This window comes from Apis laboriosa, unplaced genomic scaffold (assembly GCF_014066325.1).
Source record: "Apis laboriosa isolate Shangri-la unplaced genomic scaffold, ASM1406632v1 scaffold122_cov146, whole genome shotgun sequence".
NCBI classification, from domain to species: Eukaryota; Metazoa; Arthropoda; class Insecta; order Hymenoptera; family Apidae; genus Apis; species Apis laboriosa.
Genome location: NW_025221084.1, coordinates 1,430,912 through 1,452,896, shown reverse-complemented (window position 1 = coordinate 1,452,896; position 21,985 = coordinate 1,430,912). Strand labels below are relative to the sequence as shown.

Genomic DNA, 21,985 nt, shown 5'->3' with positions numbered 1-21,985 from the left:
AATATAGTCAGAATGTTATTTATATATAGTAGAATACATGTCATATATATGTATTTTTAAAGTAATAGAATCTCTTTTTTGCTATGCATAATTGAATTCTCTTTTTAGATATTATATGATATATTTCTTGTTAATTTTTCTACATATTTTGAGAAATATACCACTCCTTTGTTACAATAATGATATAATATAAAAATCATGATTTATCTGATGAATGTTTCTAACAAAATTGTGTTATAGAATATCAAAATTTCAAGTTTGAAAAATAAAAATTACATTCAAAGATGATTATATAATAAAATATTAAAATTTTTAATTATTGTTGCAACAAATAAATGATATTTCATAAAAAAAAAATTTTTAGGATATATACATTCCAATTTTTAAGATTGGTATACAAGTTTCTATATGCAACACAAATGCATGCATCTTGTACCAAGTATTATCAATTTTCAAAATAAAAAATAAAAAAAAAAACGAAAAAAATGAAATATCACAACTTTGTTTCAGATATAATGGTATATACAACTTATTATAATACTACAAATTAATCTAATACAACTTAGCTTTCATAGAGTGAAAAAAATAGTTTATAAAAATAATAGTACAATATTTTTTATTACAATTTCCAAAAGTAAAGATTATATAGAACATAATTAATGAAAATGAAATGAATGTTTTTTTATTAGATAGCTATTACTCTATAATTTAAAAAAAAAAGAGAAGAAAATGTTTCATAACGATATTTTTTATTGTATTATTTTTGTAACAAATACATGATATCGATATTTTATTCTTTATTCTTTTTTCTGAATTTGATTGTGATTTTTCAAATTTGATCATATATGATATTATAACGTAATCTCTTATTATTGAAAAAAAATTCAATTCTTGTCAAAAATTGTTAATTATTATTGAAGATCAAAACAATTTTCACTCAAAGAAGTTTTCATTGATTTCATTTGAAAAAAAAAATTCCAGCTAAATTTAAGAATGTCGAGAAATTTATATTATTTTGAAATATTAATTGTAAGCATAAATTACATTACAATAAAAATTATATAAATATTTCCATCACATTGTTACATACATTTCCTCTCAACAAAAACATAAATTAAAAAATTAATTTCTACGTGACCTACATCTACTAATGATAATACTTGAAAACGTGCAACCATTCCATTAATAAAACGTGATTTCAAAATTTGACATTACTGACATTTTTACAATCCTTACTTCCTACAATTCCATAAAAAACAAAAAAAAAAAAAAAAGAAGACACTGAAAGACAGACACGAAATGATAAATAGAGACTACTGTTCGCGATAATAATTCATCTTCGATTAAAAACGAGGGTAGATTTTTCGAAATTCCATTTTCTCTCTTCTCTGTCACGCCTGTGCGGCGGAACGCGTGTCCAACGTCACTCGACGTAACCACGAGGTAATTTCATTAGGCGTTGGACCGACGTAAATCGTAAAATTTTTCCCCGCTAATTGTCCAGGCGAGGACGAAAATGTTCTACAAAGTCCAGGAATTCTTGCACGATGAAGAGCGATACGTAATTAAATAACGAAATTCTTCCATCCCCTACTTTATTTTACAAAATTCCGTCAACAATCAACCCGTTGATTCGTTCTTCCTCAATCTTTCTTCCTCTTCTTCATCTTTCATCCCCCCTTCTTTCATCGATTCTTCACTCGATCGAAATTAATTCACGCGATGCCACTGGAGACTGGAGAAAACCGGATGGGAAATAAAAGAGGGAACAATGGACGAATACGAAGGAATACGATCGAAAACCGTGCCGATTTGATATTCATTTTTCCAAACGAACGAGTCGACGATACGATCGGATTAATAAAATTAAGCATTCGTCACGTTATTAAAGTTATAAAAATCAACAGCGTTTCGATCGAAGCCTCGTAAACGAGAGAGGGGAGAGAAAAATGGGAAAAATGATAGGGCATAAGGACGAAAGGAATATAAGGAATGGAGAAATGAGAGCGATACGTTACGAGGACGACGACGTCGATCGCTCTTTGAAATTTCGCGTGGAAAATATTATCGGTCCACGGATCGGGGTCCGGCTCGTTCATGGAAAATACGTCTGACCGACGAGGGATCGTAAATGTCTATCCGCCCAGAGGTGGAGCTGCGAGTTTCCGTGCAGCTAGCGTGACGGTTGGTTCGTGCTCGCGTCATTCGTCGAAACGACGAAACGGTTCTACACCTGCTCGCTCTATAATTCCAAGACGTTCGTTTACATTCCAACGACTCTACGGGAGCAATATTTTTACAGAGTCTGGAACAGTGCGCCAGTGTGGCAGAGCGCGGCTTCTAACGGTCCTCTCTATAAAGCTAATAATAAAACGAGGCAAGAGTTCGTTAATTGAAGAACTGACGAGCAAAAGTAAGTTCGCGTGAACGACGCGTCCATTAACTGTGAAATGTTAGAAACAGGGTTACGGGGGGATGTTGTGATCGATATCAATTTGAGACGCCCTTTTCAACGCGGCAATATTTAAACTTATATTTAGAATAGGTAATATTTTTATTTTATTAATTCGATTAATATCTCAATGGAATTCATATTTAGCGTAGATAATATTTTTATCATTTAAGAGAGAGAAAGATTGATATCACTTCGTTGGGGCTAAAATGTGGCTTTGATACTGATTGTTGAAACTTATATCTATTGATCGATTATATTTTTATATTCGTTAATAGACCGAGTACAAGAAAAAAAATTGTTGATATTATTATTTATTATATCGTTTATTTATTTGCATACTCTTAATCAAAGCGACATTTGTAATTACAAATTAAGAAGAAAAATTTGACAAATACCTTTTTGAGATATAGGAAAAAGAATACGTCTTAATCCTTAGGACTCCAACGTTGAGCTTCTAGACGCAGCTTCTAAAATAATTTAAAACGTTTCTTCTTTTCTTTCAAATACTTTGTAATACTTTACACAATATTTTATCTTTTATAGATCCTCTTTTTAGATCCTCTAAATGAATTAAGAAGTTGTTGCCAGATAAAAAAAAGGATTAGAAGAATTCAAAAAATTATATCCGAACCGATATTCAAATCGTCGTGACACTTTGCGAACGTTTCTTCCATTTCCCTCCAATTTACATGGAATTCCGATTTCCAACTAATGATAGCCGCCAATGTGTATCATTCAGGCCACGAAAATTACCGTCAACGCGCTTTCCTAATCTACAATCTCCACCATCACGCAACTTTCCCTTTCGCGAAAGCGATTTCGAAGCGCTTCGACCGCGTCCAGAGATCGCAATCTCGCGTCCGCCACGCTTTCAATGTTCGGCAATGCAATGCAAATCGTCGACGTTGTTCGACCGAATCGTCGCAAGAAGAAAAGACGAGAAGAAGATGGAATAAAAAGAGAGAGAGAGAAAGAGAGAGAAAGAGAAAAAAAGATAGAGAGAGAGAGAGAGAGAGAGAAAAGTAAGCAGTCGATGCGATGTCTGACAATTTTGGCTGAATCTACTGTTCTTGCTGTAATATTAAGATGTCGAATTCTTTGATATTTTCAAGGAAAGCATTTTGATTTTATTACGATTTATGGAAATTTTATAATTTCCTAATTTTCTAATTCCATATTATTTACAATTGTAATATGTTGTTTATTTTCATAGATCATATTACTGATTTAAATTTGACTCGCTGTGTATCGAAAAAGGTCAAAGGGATTAAATTTTCAAAGCAATCATTGTTACGTGAAGCTATATATATATATATATAAATTTTCTTCCGATATACAAAGATAATAATTTCAAGTTGAATCCAAGTTAAGATAAATTTGTATCGGGATAGGTAATAATGTTTGCAATTTATTAACTGCATCTTATATTCATTCATCTTCAACTGTATAACTTAAGAAAGCATCGAAGCATGTATACTCAGGTTATTTTTGCTATTGGCAAGAGTATTATTATCGTACTATAATACATTTTCGTTTATATATTTTTTCTTCTCTAATTCGAGATTATTTACGATTCCAGTAAAATTAACACTAATATTATATTTTCCTTTATTCTTGCTATACCATATCATTTATTGCATAATCTTTGGCAGAGACAGATTATAGCAGTGTTCAAGGAGATCCGGTATCGATCGACGCCGCTACGTGTCACATAAATTCTGAAAACGAAGAAGCTGGTCGTGGTTGCTCGCGAAACTTGAACGAGGTCAAGAAGAAGTGTAGGTAACGTTGTCGGTTCCCGCGTTCACGTATCCTCGTGATAACTGCCACGATAGAATGTTCTCTTAAATTTCCCAGGTGGAATCGCCGCCTCGTACTTGCTTTCGCGACGTCTTTATACGGTTTCCAACGAATACCTATGCGTCTTGTGCCTCAGGCCCATTCAACCATTCGCGAGAAGCCAGAGTCCTTCGAGAATAAGCGAATATCGAGGATGTCGCGGGAAAAGTGGCTGCTTCCCCCCTCCTTTCCCTCCCTTCCCGTGCCTGTCATTTTTCACGTGCTATAAACTCGTGCCCGGATTTTCGAGTAGCCCGGGTATAAGTTTCGTTTTTATAAGAGAATGCGGTGTACCGCACGCGATTTTCCAGAGTGGAAAAATTGGCGTCGCAACGAGACGATTCTTTCTTCTCTCGGTATTTCTTAACGGTGTACGATCGTTTTGACGTTTAATTTTTCTCGGGATAAGGAATTTCGTGATGTGGAAAAATTGTTTGGAATTAATGTTGTTCAAAAAGTTTTTCTAGAATACACAGAAATTTTTCTCCTTTTATCTTTTTTTTTTGTTGATTGTTTCTCTGCGTGAAATTATTAGATTGTGTAAATTGAGGATCTGAATATTAGGAATAGAGAAGAATGTATATTGTTTTATGTGAAAATTTTATTCAATTGTAACTTTGATTGTAGCGATTGATTCGTATTCGTTCGTTCGATCTTTCATTTTTTGAGAAAATAATGTATGAAAAGATAGATATATATCGCCATTTTGTATTCGGGTTTGTATTGATTGGCACTTTAAACTTTTCGAATTTGTTCGAATTCTTGTTTTTTTACACTATGAAATCGTGAAAAATTCAACAATAGAGCAATTTTTATCACGAGTTGTTGCTTTTATAAATCATAGGCGAGTATTTATTTGTACAGAATTTTTATATATTATTTTACGATTCTCCATGCGTTTTGAAAAAAACTCGATTCCCTTCGCGAAATATTAAACAGAAGAGAAGAAAAAATTCATTCTAATTCTTTTTCCAACAAACATGGATTCGTTCTGCATATTGCTCAGATATTTAACCATTATCTCAATTAATAACGTTAACAATAGTTATATTATCATTAAAAAAAATTAAAAATCCCGTGCAAAACAAAATTATACGATTAATTTCGAAACAAACTTTGTTCAGCAAGAAACGTTAGAATTTATGGTTCAGATCAGAATATTCAAAGAATGCATGATTTATAATAATAATAATTTAATTTAGAAAGCATTTTTCGTCCCTTCATTTTTATTCTTTTTATATGTTAAGAGTAGAGATATTGTTTCGTGTGACAATGACAAGTCTAACGATTGTGAAGTTAGAATCAAACCATGGAACAAAGTTTATCAAACTATCGTCCGTCTCTCGCGGGAGAGAGTTGCTATCTCTCTTCCAGAAACACGACACTGAAAGCATAATGGAAGAGAGAATAGACTTCAAAAACTCTTAACAGTAAAAGAATCAATCAAATATCTCAAAACAAAGTCAAATAATTTATATTGCTAAATTATAAATTATATTGCTTAATCTTTGTCAAATTAATATATTATCAAAGTAATTTTACATAAATTTTAGAATTTTGTGGTACTATTCACAAGAGACATATTGAGAAATAATATTTCACTAGAAATTATTAATCCCATTCTAAAAAATTAAATTCAATTTATTTTTAATTAATTTATTTCTTGTTATTACAATATCATATCTACTATTAAAAGAAAAATTCATTTTAAAAGGATTAGATATTAAATATTCTTAAAAATAGCCTAAATTTATTTTAGATATTGTTCATAAATATTTATACGATAAATCAAACTTTATTTCATTTTTTCTTTTTGTTTCTCAAGATTTAAAAATATTAGAAAAAAATAAATTGACGATTAGACAAAAACTTAAAAAAAAAAAAACATTTATTTTAATGTTAAATCTATTTAAAACGATCATTTTACAATTTTCAAACATCATATGATACTAAAATTACTGTCAAAACAAAATAAATAACAATAGACAACAATAATTCTCAAAATATCATACTTTCGATTATTATTTATCATTTTGTTTATTGCAACATAGTCTGAAAAGATAATATTTCAAGAATCAGAAATAAAACCAACTATTTTGTTCCCAAATATTAAGTTTCAATTCTTAGTAAACTAATGAGAATAAATCAATTAACTCATTAAAATTAAGAAACAAAATTATTTCAATAAATATCATAAATTAAAAAATTCATAAATCTTGATCTAACATGATCTTTCAGAAAATAACAATCGATTGATCACTCCTCTTCTTTTTACATATTAATATCAAAACTATAGATCATAATATCCTAATACTCAGAATTCCAGTGATAGATCATCAGAAATAAATAATACCTAACCAAATTTCTTTTCCAATAAATTAAACATTATTTCGTTAAATGCATCGATATATTTGCACCGCCATTTTCAAAGATTCGACAGCGTCCTAGTGTCAATTCCGAAACTTTAAAAAACAAATTCTCTTTGCAGCAAAGCTCACCAATAAATCCTGAACAGATTCGCGTAACACAAATTACGGTATCCAAGGTAGCAAAACGAGAACCATTTGTCGTTCTCGCGCCGTCTCGTTATTAGTTTTGACTCCGATGTCCGCAGATATACCGGATCGCAGTTTGCGGCTGGTTAACGATGGCAAAAAGCTCGAGCTGACATTCGAAAGAAAAAAGAAAAAAAAGAAGAGAGGGAGCGCGAGAGAAAAAGAGAGAGATAGAGAATGTAGGAATAAGAAGAAGAAGAAGAAGGAGGAGGAGGAGGAGAAGGAGAAATAACGAAGCGTGTCGAGTAGTACGCAGGAAGCGAGGAGGAGAAGCCCACACATAAACGCGTGCACCACAGCGCCACAGGGACGAGTGGTGACTCCCGGCGGTATTTATATAGAGGCTGGATTGTCGCCAAAATGCTAGAACCGACCCTATCCATCGTCAAAAACACGGCACACCTCTCTTCTTCCACTTGATTCTTCTTCTGCTTCCCTCCATCGTCCCTCTTATCTGCCCCACGACTTTCTCGGTTTCTTGGCCGAGGAGCCGACAGCCAGAAAACCTCGGACACCATCCTCGACACAACCGTACGAATAAAACGGAGGGGATCCATCTAGGCGGTAGTTTTCAACCACACTCCACCACATGCTTTATTTGTCAACCACTTTGTGGTAATGTCCGCCCGTCTAGAGAAATTAGAAGCGTGCAACGATGACGAAGGTGGCCATGCATCATAATATCGTATTAATATCGTTGATGACACGCGCCACCAACGGTGTCGCTAACTTGTAATACATTGTGTTAGCTTCTTATCTAGACGGGAATGAAGATATGTAAAATGGAACTCTTGAAAATGGACGATTCACCAACGTTTCTCCGCGTGATTAATTATTGTAATATATATATATATATATAATATTCTGTTCTGTCATTTCTCTATTTCGTGGGACAACGATTTCGTGGAATTGTAAATTAAAATAAAGATGAAAAATAGAAAATTTAATTTGCCCATTATATTTTTACACAATTGATTTAAGACAGAATCAATGAAATTGTCGACGATCTCTAAGATGATTTGTTACTCTAACGAAAGTAAGAAACGTTAAAATTTGATTATTTTGTAGTTTAAAATTTTATTTTATCTTGTATCATTACAAAATTGTGTTTAAAAATAATTAACAACATTTTAAGAGTTGATTTTTCCTTCGCAAATTAATGTTACATTAATAAGTCTACATAATGTTTCATATAAAATCGAATTGTTATTAATGATAATACAATTTAGATGAATTCTCATAAGATACACGAATATTTCTGTGTATCTAAATCTCAATAAATTCCTTTAAACAAATAAAAGAATCTACATTAAATTGCATAAACGATGTTCAGAAATTTCATTTCGATAATTTATAATCTCATTACATGGCACATCGTGTACAAAATACAAATTTCTAAATTCGGCGTATATCGAAATAGAAAAAGCAAAGGAAATTCAAAGAAAAATATTCGAAGGATTATTTTTAGAGGAATCGCCAGAGAAGAATATCGTCAAATCTATTCGAGCATTCTAATTTTAAATATATATCTGCACAATGCACATATTGAATAAAAAGATTTCACAGCAATGATTATTTCCAAGAAAAGAATTTATAATCGAAGTTCTGCGATTTGATCGGAATTCGAATTTCCTTGTAATCCAAGTATTAATAGGATTCGTTTCTTTTTTTATTTCTCGATGAAAAATCTTTATCGCTTCGCGAGAAACGAATAGCGATGCGTGAGAGCGATTGAAATAAGATTGAGATAAATTTCATTGTAGTTCGAATGACAATCAGATATAATCCATTTAATTAATGCTATTGAATGAATAATAAAAAAAGATATTTAATTTATTTTATTTTTTGAATTTGCATCGACATTAGAAATCATTGTCACATCGCGATATGAAAAATAATATTTTATTTCTTTCCTTATTTAAAATCTTATGCGTGTTCTAAACGATGGAATAAGAATCGTTAGGTAATTTTAAAATATATATAATTATAAAAATCGTGCAATTATCTTATAACCAGAGATTATAAAATGTCGTTGTAACAAAGATGCATACGGTTTAAGAGAAGCGAGATGTTAGGAAAAATCAAATTGGAACAGGAAGCTCGTTCCCTTCCTTTCCTAGAAAAGGAAGCACAAACGAAGTTGCATCGTGGCGCGGAAGTGCACGCGACAATGGGCTCTTTTTAGAAATTTCCATCGCGCCGGTTCCGCTCGGCGAAGTTCGAGTTTAATTTCGTACGCCGCTCTCGTGGTTCTGGCTCATATTCGGAAACATTCGCGCAAAATTTTCATCGTACCGTCTCCGATACGCTGCTAAACGCGCACCAAGAAGCACGAATGACTTTTGATACGCCGTCTGAACTCGCTAAATGTTCATTCGTGCGTGTTCCTGCACGACGAAAATGTCTTTGCCGCTTTAAGTGTTTGCAAATGTTCACCAACATCCAGCCCACCTAGTGAATACAGAGAGTTTCGTGTTCGATTAAAAGATTCGCGAGAATAACTCGCGCAAACTCATTTCCAGGTTCTAATTTTGAGTAAAATTTTACGTTCTCGTAAAAAAAAAAGTCATTTTTCAATAAAAAGAATTTTTAATTGTACGATTAAATGGTTTAAATAGTTTAATAAATCAAAGATTCATCTTGGAAATCTCACTTATGATTGAACCTAATATGCACTAATTTTAATGATTATCTAATTATTATCTCAAAAAATGATGAAAAGGAATCTAATGGAAAAAAAAATATAATAGAAAAAAAGATAAAAGTTTGAAAAGAGAATACGATTAATGGAAGTATGCGAATAAAACTATTTCTGAATAAAACTCGAAAGTTATTAGCGAATGATTATTCGATAATTTTACTTTCAATGCAATATCTTTTTGTGAAAAATAGTTTTTGATAAATATAAGAGAATTTTATTTTCATATGTATCCCTTGATAATCGAAGCTTTGAATGATTAAGATTTCAAATAATCACGAATTGGTCTTTCTTAGCATTTCATTTTATCGACTTTCTTGACGTTTCATTTTATAAACATTGGATAGAAATGATAAAAATGATGTAAAAACGTTAAGATATAATTGATAAGTCTTGTTACTATAACATTCGAATTTTTTCTTTATCAATTTTATTTTATAAGACCTATTATCAAACATTTCAAATCATATAAATCGTTTTAGATTATCAATAGTGAAATTGATAAAGCGATTTGATATTCAAAAGGAAAATGAGTTATTTCTTTTCTTCCAAAAGATCAAAGAACTCTAAAAACATTCGAGAGCAAATAATTTACATTTCTTGCAAATAGTATTTTACAAACTGCCAGCAAAAATAATTTATCACTCGCGAATATCAACGAAGATTTCTTTATCTATTTCTCGCTTCACAAAAAATAGAATAAAACATCTGAAATAATAGCACAACAATAATAATAATCCTTACAAAAAAATAAATCCATACATATATTTTTCCAATCGCAGAGAAACGAAAGAAAAATTCTCATTATAAGTTAAACATATCGTCACAATTTCTCGCCAATTTAACATCGATTCCCCTTTTTTGCACACTAGTTGCAAACTTTCCCTCTTCATAGAATATGTTTAGATAGAGAAAACGCTATTACAACTCACGCTTGCCAGCAAGAATTTTTCATCACGGCGAATTTCCACGATATTATTATTATTATTATTATTATTATTATTATTATTATTATTATTATTATTATTACTATTATTATTATTGTTATTATTATTATATTTCAGTCGAGCGGATACAAGCGGATATTCGTCGTCGAATTCCCAGCTTAAGTAGCCGGTTAGTACAAACCGTAAGAATAAGTCGTGATAAGTTCGAAGTAAGTCGGTTCTACGGCCAACAATTAAGAGGATCGTTAAAGCGAAGATACCGTGCGCGCTTTAAAACGATCGTCAACCGGCTACGCGATAATCGTAAAAGAATACGAGTGGGGGCATTAGCGGGAGAGAGAAACTCGTCATTTTGTACGCACGATCGAGCAAGAGATCGGAGAAAAAAAACTTGGACGAGATTATTGTTCCCGAACGACAGGCTTCTCGAACGTGCGCCTCTATTTCTGCGTGAAATTATTACCTTGGCTCGAAACGTGCTCGGTTCCTAGCGTTTTCCCGTTCGATGCATTTCTTCGCGTATCATGTCGAAGAATATAACGACGGGATCAAGTTATATAGTTGTAAATCCAATACGATACGATATTTCATTGTAATTTTAACATTTTGATATTGATATTACGGAGATACGAGTGAAATAATATTTTTAGTTTTTTGGTAACAAGAACATTAATCCTTTCGTTGATTGATAAAATTTCTTTAATACGATAGAGAAAAGTTCCAATTTTTGTTGTTGTTGTTGTTGTATAAGTTTATCACAAATAGATTTATTTATTGCAAATGAAATAATATCAAAACAATAGTGGCGTTTAACTTTTAAATTATATTTTTCAATATCGAAATGTTGTATTAAATAAAATATTCATATGATAAGAATTAGCTAATTCATGCAATAATTATGATGTTTCGTCGAATTCATGTAAACAAATTTTAAGAAATATTTTCTTTAGCATGGATAATAATATATCGAATATTATAAATTTAAAAACAAGTATAGTGTTTTTAAAAATCTAATAATAAAAATGAATCATAAAATACAATACAATAAGAAATAAATGTAATAATAAAACTTAAAATAAATTAAAAAATAGTCATTTTTGAGAATTTTTTATAAAACACGAGTTCCCAAAATTTAACTTATAAAATCTTATAAAATCTTATAAAAACTTATAAAATCAATGTTTTAATTCAAAATTATCTCATTTCTCAAAGTACTTAGTCTATCGATATTCAAGTTTATTTACGTTATATTTAATAATCTGATAAGTATTTTCGAATGATCGACGTTGAAGTTATCGAGATCGTTGTTTTGCACCAGTTACAGTTCCAAAGACAGCGAACAGATATAATTATCTATCCGGTCACATCTATCCGTACGCGTCTCCCATTTGCTGCACGCAAGCTAATGGTTCAATAATTGTTTTACGACACCATTACATTTCTCGACGTCATATTAACAAGCGATACTGGTGAAAATATATATTATACATATAAAAAAATATATATATACAAATATATATATATTATACATATAAAAAATATATATATATTCGACGATTTATTACGAAGTTTTAAAACGTACGAGAAGGATGTTACAGAAAATGCGATTAAAAGATTCATAAAGACAGAGTGTAAAGTTGTAACTTGTAAGAGGATACATTGAATGGGAAGTAAGAAATAGCTGATGGAATTACGCACAGTAAGGAAATTCTGGCTCTGAAGTTGGCTCGAGAGTTATGAGTGTTGATGTAATTATTCTGAATGAATATGTTGCACGAATATTCAGAAAATGAATGATAAAATGTTTGTATACTTTACATTTAATAATAATATTAAATCAAGTGTAATTCTGAAGTTCATTTAAGACAAGAATATTGTTACACGCGTTTAAATTGATATAAATGAAATATATTTAAATTCATTCTCTGTATCAAAAAAGAACAAAATTTTAAAAAATTTTATCAATTTTTATCACGACAAAAATACATCATCATTATATAATTTTATCGTATTTAAATCAATCAATCAAAAACAAAATAAATTTTAACTATACTATCATACAACACTATATAATATATTTCTATTTCTTTATATCAATTTTTATCACGACAAAAATACAACATCAGCATATAATTTTATCGTATTTAAATCGATTATTAAAATGGAATTTCATCCCGAAACTTTCTTCGTTAAAAAAAAAAAAAAATCAAAAAGAAAACATTGTAGATCTTTGAGCATCGCGTGTATACGTATTCCTATTTAGCACAACGATATTTCGCTCGAAAAACAATCGGGATCATGACGAGGGGGCCAAAATTAGCCGTATACTATACTGATATATCCCGCGGTAATTTGCAATGCAGTTGTCTAATGTCGCGCGCGCTAGCCGTTACGCATTGTTTCGCATCTGCGATTTCGTGACAGGACATTCGTTGGCAAACCGCGAAGACCTCGACGAGACGGTGTTAGTGGTAGGCGCACGCTAAGTTGATTAGGCTAGCAAGCTGGCGCTTTGCGCGATTTTACGTTTTGCACGTTATATACCGGCCCAACGTTTTCGTGCTCCCGCTGACACGCCACGTTTCCACGAATGATTTACGACGGAGACACCGGCCATACTGTATTCGGCGAAAATTCGAAAAAATCGAACGACCCCCTCGACTCCCCCTCGCTCCAGTTTCTCCCGAATACGAAAATAGAAGTGTGGAAAAGCCGCACGTGGGCGTGAATGCGAATGAGGAAAAACTTGGAAAATTGATCGGGGAAAGTAATCGGCGATCCACTGTACGATTATTTGAATATTCATAGTAATATTTATTTATCTGATTATTTAGTTTTATTACATTGAAATTTTTATTTCTTACTAATTGTTGTTTACCTTTCTTAACGAAATATTAATTCGAGGAAGATATAAAAAAGAAATTATTTAACAAACTGTCTTATATAAAATTCATGAGTAGATTCAAGGATTTTGTTCATCTATTCCTTACTTAATTCTACTTTCGTTAATCTAGTTGCCTCGCTTAATTCTATTTCGATTAATTCATTTAATTAAATCTATTTTACGGGAAATAAAATTGAAAATCGATTGCACATCGAATGCAACATTCTATCTTATCGAGAAATAGAATTTGAAAGGATTATTCGGAAATTTCGAATAAAAATTTCACAAAGCTCGTGTATTTGTTCGACGACGGGACACGAGTTAAGAGGATAAGAATTGCAAGAGTTCGTAGTAGCCAGAAACTGGGGCGATCGTTTAGACGCGTTAATTAAAGAACCTGAGAGATTTATCCGAAGTAATACCGATATCAATCAGCCTGATTATCGCGTGTGCATCAAATGGTACAGAAATATCCAAAGACAAGAAATGAGAACAGCTGTCGATGCTTGGCCCCGATGCGTTCACTGTGACGTTGAACGCACGTGACAGCCGTATGTCACGCACATAGTCGTGCTCTTTTTCGATTTCAAATCCGTCCATACAACTGGATCCAGCGATTCTCGAGTCAAAAAAAGGAAAAAAAAAAAAAAAAAAAAAAAATAATGAAATGGTGCGCATCCAAATCTATTGGATCTCGGCCAAAGGAAAAGATACTGTGACGTGATATCACAGAGAGAGGGGAGGGGGTAAAATTGAAGCCAAAACTCGAAAAATCCTATGAACGATAATGGAGATATGCACCAAGTTTTTTTTCTCTCTCTCTTTCTCTCGACTTGATACTATCGATAACGAATAAATAAACTTGACATTTGTACAAACGTGATTACTATTGCACTTTACTATTCATAAATCAAAGTTATTTCTTAACACTAGGTTAATTGACCAGGCTGGATAAAATTTAGAAGGGAAAAATATTTTAAATAATACTTCGAATATGGAGTTATTTGCATGTAACAAAATGTCTTCAACATTTTCATTATGCTAATGCAAGAGAAGAGAATTATTCGGCGAAGCTGAAATTTTATAATTGGGACAGCGAGAATTCACGTAGGTAAACTATTTATATTAATAAGGATAACGAATATAATAAATTATTATTAGATTAAAACGAATAAAATATTTCGAAATATTTGTATCACCTTTTAAATAAACTTCTATTTTCGAATGTATCTTTTCCCCCTATAATAAAAATAAAATAACATTTAAAATAATTTTACGTAACCAACTTACGTATCATCATTTACGCATTCGACAAATATTCTAATCTTCCCCCTAAAATTACTTCAACTCGATTATTTTTGTATCGAAACAACATTGGCTAATGGGGGAATATCAATATTTTATTTATACCCGTGTCAAAGCGGTAATTATAGCTGTTTGAAACGCAACACCAGTGACTCCACTGTGCGTACACTTCATTGAAAAACTTTTTAATTTCGATCCCTTCCCTTCTTCCGTTCCCATTGAAACATCCCAGAACATATACCAGATGCGATTCGTGACTTCAAACGAATTGTTCGCGACGCTTTTAAATCCGATATTAAACGGTTTGTATAATATAAGTGAAGCGAATTTTCGATAAAAAGCGTGGAAAGCGTGGAAAGCGTGGCTCTCTTATTCCAGCTTCGCGTGCACGTGATCACCGCCCCAAGCGCGAGAATTATTTTTTAGAATTATAGCGGAAGAGATTCGCAGGGGGTGGCGCGGCCCACCCTGTCGAACCTGGGGGTTAATTCGAAACGATCGGCGAATCTGTACGCTCGATAGTGCACGAGAGAGAGAGAGAGAGAGAGAGAGGGAGGGGGAGAGAGAGAGAGGAACGATTCATTCGGCTCTTTTATTCCGTTTTCTGCGCTTTTTATTCGAGCAACATCGGATTTCTCGCCTGTGGCGAGGCGGTAACAAGTTCTGTCAATTTCCACTCGTCGTCGTTGAATATTGAAATGAGTCAAAGCGATGCGGAAATGTTTATCACGATGGGATAGGGGGGAGGGGGAGGGAGAAGGAAGGAAGGAAGCGAGCAAAAGGAAAAGCCCCGCTAATCTGAAGCTTTAACCCGTGGAGTCGGAAATGAATCGCGAGTAAGATTTCCGATATAATGGAAGGAAAAATAACGATGGGATAAGTTGTATCCGTTCTTTCTTTTCCTTTTCCATTTTCTTCCATGTATTTTCGTATCGGCGAACGCGTCCGGCTTTCGAATTGTTTCCTCTCTTCGTCCCATTCTCTCGAAGGAAGAAAAGTATGTATGGCTCGACACGCGATCAAGAATAAATTTTATTTCACGCGAAAAATGAAAAATTGAAATAAGTTATTTTTTTCTATATTAATCTTTCTTAATTTTTCTGATCGAAACGATGGAAACATCGTTAAAGGATAACGTTAGAGAAAGCGAATGATGATAGAGAGATAAGCAGAATGAATAATTAATAGAGTATATTTTTCGATTACATTGACGTCAATCAAATAATGTAATATTGCTTCGTAATTATAAATTTGTAATTAATAATAATGACGATATTAAAATTATTATACCTTTATTTCTTTATGTTGATTTAACATTTCTCAGTTAGTTTTTTTTCATTAAAGAGAGATGTTATGCGCATACGAATTTGTCATCATCAATTGTCAAAATTAATAATGATTCGTTACGAATCAATTTCCTCTAATTCATGGCAATTCTTAAAGGATAAAATGTACTTGGAGAAACTACAATACATTTCCGCGAACAATATCGTGTTCACATGCGACGCTTCATTACAACATGTACATATATGCTACCAATTCCTGAAATGTATCGTATATGTAACGTATTCAGGCGGGTATATCGAGATAAGAAAATAGAATGAGTTATAAACTGTATCTCATGAATAGAAAACGACCGGTTTAACGAAGAGACGTTGATCCATTCCGCAGAGAGAGAGTTGCAGGGCAAATAATTGCACGATTTATTGGAGAGGAATGAAAGGGGAAATATCTCGCTGTCGAGTAAAAAAAATAAACATCTATAGTACGTAATACTTTCAAACGGAAAAGGGATCGAGCTTTTGATAAAAAATTAATAAATGTATTTAAAAAAAAAGGATATTAAAAAAAAATCGATGTAAAAAAATTAGACTTTTACTTCACCACGCGAAGCAAGCCTCGCCTTTAATGAATCCTTCTACGAGTAAGTTCCAGAACTTGAACACTGCTATAATCTGTCTCTGCCAAAGATTATGCAATAAATGATATGGTATAGCAAGAATAAAGGAAAATATAATATTAGTGTTAATTTTACTGGAATCGTAAATAATCTCGAATTAGAGAAGAAAAAATATATAAACGAAAATGTATTATAGTACGATAATAATACTCTTGCCAATAGCAAAAATAACCTGAGTATACATGCTTCGATGCTTTCTTAAGTTATACAGTTGAAGATGAATGAATATAAGATGCAGTTAATAAATTGCAAACATTATTACCTATCCCGATACAAATTTATCTTAACTTGGATTCAACTTGAAATTATTATCTTTGTATATCGGAAGAAAATTTATATATATATATATATTGCTTCACGTAACAATGATTGCTTTGAAAATTTAATCCCTTTGACCTTTTTCGATACACAGCGAGTCAAATTTAAATCAGTAATATGATCTATGAAAATAAACAACATATTACAATTGTAAATAATATGGAATTAGAAAATTAGGAAATTATAAAATTTCCATAAATCGTAATAAAATCAAAATGCTTTCCTTGAAAATATCAAAGAATTCGACATCTTAATATTACAGCAAGAACAGTAGATTCAGCCAAAATTGTCAGACATCGCATCGACTGCTTACTTTTCTCTCTCTCTCTCTCTCTCTCTCTCTCTCTCTCTCTCTCTCTCTTTCTAACAACATATTACAATTGTAAATAATATGGAATTAGAAAATTGGGAAATTATAAAATTTCCATAAATCGTAATAAAATCAAAATGCTTTCCTTGAAAATATCAAAGAATTCTACATCTTAATATTACATCAAGAACAGTAGATTCAGCCAAAATTGTCAGACATCGCATCGACTGCTTACTTTTCTCCTCTCTCTATCTCTCTCTCTCTTTCTATTATGAGTCAACATAAAAGTCATCGATTACACAGTTACGTAAGTTACGAGAAGAATATTTTTTTGAAAAGCAAAATCTTTTTTTTTTCAAGTCGTTCGGCAATCGAAATTTCCATATATTATTCAACCAAGCGGTTTTAAATTACTCGATAGGTAATCTTATTAACACGTCAGTCAGTGATTTGATCTGAAATCTTCTCGATTCGCCTCCATCGGAATTTCGCGATTTCTTCGCGGCAGCGGAAATTCCCCGTAAATATTCGGCGACGTTTCAATTCGTTTCGACACGGCAGCCGTGTACGAATGTTCGAGTGGCCGCAGCTAATGCCCGTCAATCAGAAACGGCACGTAGTAGCCGCGATAAATAAAAGTGTTCCCCCGCTGGTGTGTATATTTACCGGTGACTATTTTAAAGCGCCACGCGCGCAAATACACGCCACCGACGAGGAAGTCGTTGATGCGCTCACTGAATGAAGAATGCAACTAATACCGGGCCCGTGATTGCGACACGGATGACTGATATTCCGTAATAATTCAGTGGTCGGTGATCTCCAGTTCAAATTATGGACACAACGGAATCATCTATTTATAAGTAACAACTCGAAAATATTTTCAACGTATGTGTATATAAATGACTTTGGGAGTGAAAAGTAGTTATTAAGAGGTATTGAGGTTATGATTATAATAAGAACGTCGATTAACAATTGACAAATTTGTTTATCGAGAAAAATCATATATATTTATAGATATAATTTAAAAAAATTTAAATAATTTTTAAGTACAGATGTTTATTAAAAGAATACATGAAAAGTAAGAGAAATTCATTTAAAAAAAAAAAAAAATGAATGTAAACATTGTTAGATATGCTGGTTTAAATATCATCATAATACTTAATATTCATTCGCTGTTCGATTGTTTGAACAACTAAATTTCGAATAATCGACGTTCCATTGTATTGTGAATGAATTATTTATGGATAATTGTAATGTATATTTTCAAAATGTATTGTAAGAATTAGTCATTAATGAAAAATGTATTGTACAAATTTATTCACAGGAACGAATTCTTCCGAGAATAGAGATATTTCGTACGAGATATACGAATAAGAAGAAAAATAAGAAAAACTTGAACTTTTATCTCTTCCGATCCTTTCCCCTTTTACATAAAACCTTACGTGTTTCTATAAACCACCAACATCTCTACATAGCCACCAAAATTAGTACAACTTTTATTATCTTTAGAACGACGAGCCCACGACGTTAAATAAATTGCGCAAAATAAATGACGTCACTTAATGTTTACTCAGCATTTGTTTTCTCGACAAACAATACCCACTATTGTCATCCTAAACAACTATTTATATCGTATCTATCTCCTATCCTGACAACTCTATCTCCGCATCAATATCCATCGATATTTATCAATAAATCAATTACCAACATTATCGACAAATTAAACGAAGATCTGCCATATTCAACGAAACGACATCGTGTCTCCTCGAACCTCGACCTCGTTGCGCTTTGCCTATTCGTCTCTTCTTCTCTCCCCTCGAAGAGAGGAGGCCGGCTGTACACCTCTCGAAAACGAGAGCGCGAAGATTATTGGGAAGCCGATGGCATCGCGACGCACGCTCGTCGCCGAATCTCGAATGGCGAACCTTTAATTAAAATCTTTCGATCCGAGGGGACGAATCTCGCCAGCCTGAAATGAGGCGAAACGGTTGTAGAGGTACGCGCGAGTAACGTCTCATTAGGTACAGATTGACCTAATTACGAAAGGAAACGTCTGGCGCACTCGAGTAGTCGCATCTCGTCTGCAGTTGGTGCGTTGCCTGCCTTTCTGTGTAAAATTGGAAATCGTTCTCTATTTATAGCGCTTTTCCGATAGGGTCACCGAAGCCGGACAAATATGGAACAATGTACGGAGCAACAGGGAGCGTGAAACGTTCCGCCTCGTTCCCTTTTTGTTTCCACCTTTTCTCCCCCCCGCCCCTCCCCTCTCCCCTCCCGTCTATCCATTTCTACCTCTCGGCCCTCTTTCTCTCGCTCTTTTTTTCTCTCGTTCCCGGTCGAGGCGCGTTATTATTTTTACGTGCCGCTCTACAACTGGCAACCTTGACTCCGTATCGATCTGAAAAAGACACGAGTCACGAAAAGAACGTCTCGAAATTTTACTATACGTGGGCGTTCGCGCCACCGGAAAACAGCGTAAACAGTAAATCCGCCAGGGACGACTAGCCGTTGCTACTCACGGAGTCTCTTTATTCTCGTTCCATGGTTTTGCGCTTTCACGGAGAGCCAGAGCTACTGCTGGTGCTGGTGGAAAGCGAGTTTCGTTGTTACGCGCCGTCGAACCGCGGAACGAGCGTTCGATTAATCACTTCCCGCTTATTCGAACACGCTCGGCTCGATATCGACTTTTCAGAAAAGAAAAGCGATACGATATTACGATTTGAAATAAGTAAAACGAATCGACTCATTTCGAGCTCCAGAGAATTATAAAATTCGTTTCAGAATATTTAATTTTATTCTTTTTTCTTAAATTAAGAATTTTTTTTTAAGTTCGAAAGAAGATATGGAAAAATTTTTAACACGTGTGGTTTAATTTTATATATACTAGAATTTTTCCTGAAATATCAAAAGTATTTTTATTTCTTGAAGTATGAATTATCTGATTACGACGATATAATTTGAAATACTTAATAGGAATAGTCAAATAGAGTCGATAAATATCGATACGACGGCCATTTTTAAAATATATATATATATATATCGAAACATTTATAATTAATATAAATATATATATTAAAATATATGTATGATGTTGATAAGTATTAAGACTTTCTAAGATTATATACTCCAACCTACATCTGTCATCGCGCAACGTATTATAAGGTCCTTATTTTCCAAGCGAAATCGTGTCAAGTGATATTACGATCGATCACTATTTAACGCGAGATCGACCATTACGTTAATCGATATCGACAATGGATTGGCCATTTCGACGAATCTCTGCGACATTTCCACGGGAAATTGCGATGAAAAATTCGCGTGAACAATGCTATACACCGATACTAAACATGAGTCGCGAAAAAAAACGATTGCACGAGAAGAGGTAGAGTCCACAATCGTATAATTAACGTGCACACGTTTCACTGAAATGTGTCGCGTTTGCGCGCGTACAATGCGTAAATCACGCGACACGAGCCGTGCCGCGTTCATTTGGCGCGTAAAAACGTTCGGTCAGCCGTATCACATTACCTTGTCAACGAAATCGTCCGGTGTCCCGCCAACCAGCCGGAACAATAAGTTTTCTCACATTTTCAGCCCTCGGCGCGCTCTCGTTCTTCCTCTGTGGGCACAGCACAATCTCCGTACGACCGTGCTTACACGCGGCGATAATCACGACACTGATTGAACAAAAAACCAAAACAAGCAAAAGAAGACTCTCTTCCTCCTTGATCGGCGTGTAACCAGCTTCCGCACCTATTTCTTCTTTTTTCTTCTTTTTTTTCTCGTCTCACACTGTGATCGCGTGCGAACGCGCCCCGTTATGGCGCCGCTGTCGGCGATCAGCGACGCAACGTTCACTGCGACGCGGCACGCGCCTACCAAAGCCCATTTCTTACTTGCAAAACACCACTGTCGATCGTCACACGGTAAACGCAACAACACCGCCGGAGTTCGATCGGTACAGTCGCGCTCGAATCGACCACACGCGAGACGATCAAAGGGATCCCATGTACCACACGATCACCATCACGACGACCATTGACAAAACTATGAAACACGATTACAAAGATTCACAAACTCGAATACCGCGCGACGATAAGGACTAACATAACGGCGCGGCGACGATGACTAGGACTACACGACTACGACGACGACGGCGGCAGCCGGCTCGCGAGGACCTCTTCCGCCGCACGATTCATGACCACCGACGGAGAGCACGTCGCTCTCGTGGCGACGACTGCGCCACTGCGCGGTATCTCGTCGAAACGATCCGACGGGGCATGTGAGAGGGGTAAGGACGGAAGGTCGGAGAAAGAGAGAAGAAGGGGATGCCGGAAAGGGAAGGAGATAGATAGATCAGTGCGCGTGCACGTAGTAATAGTAGGCTACGTATAGAAAGAGAGAGATATATAGGTCGTGTATTACTTTACGTGTGTATACTGTGTATATATAGTTTAATGCGCGTACGCTAGGAAGAAAGAGAGAAAGAGAGAGAGAGAGAAAGAAAGAGAAGTTAGAATCAACCGAGAGAACGAGCGCGTACGACGAAGACGTGGTCGAAACTGATGATCGTTCCTTGCCTTCGGTTCGTGACAAACGCGTTGTACCACCGACGGATGGATGAACACACGGTGAGACGGATTTTCGTCGACGGCCACGTTTAGTTGTTTGTCGCGTTGTGCAGCGGCGCTCATGACGTCGGGACGCCCACCAC

General features: G+C 34.1%; 1 protein-coding gene across 4 annotated transcripts in view; it reads right to left on the bottom strand.

Moving 5' to 3' along the window:
- The window catches only part of LOC122720277, a 513,017-nt gene that overhangs the window by 413,509 nt on the left and 77,523 nt on the right, over positions 1 to 21,985 (bottom strand). For 3 of the 4 annotated variants that reach the window (XM_043946863.1, XM_043946865.1, XM_043946866.1), the window contains exon 1: positions 20,800 to 21,483. The exons of the other annotated variant lie outside the window; for it this stretch is intronic. The gene's annotated coding sequence lies outside the window, so the exon portion shown is untranslated. Of the gene's footprint in view, positions 1 to 20,799; positions 21,484 to 21,985 lie in introns of those variants that run through there. 4 annotated transcript variants of the gene reach the window in all.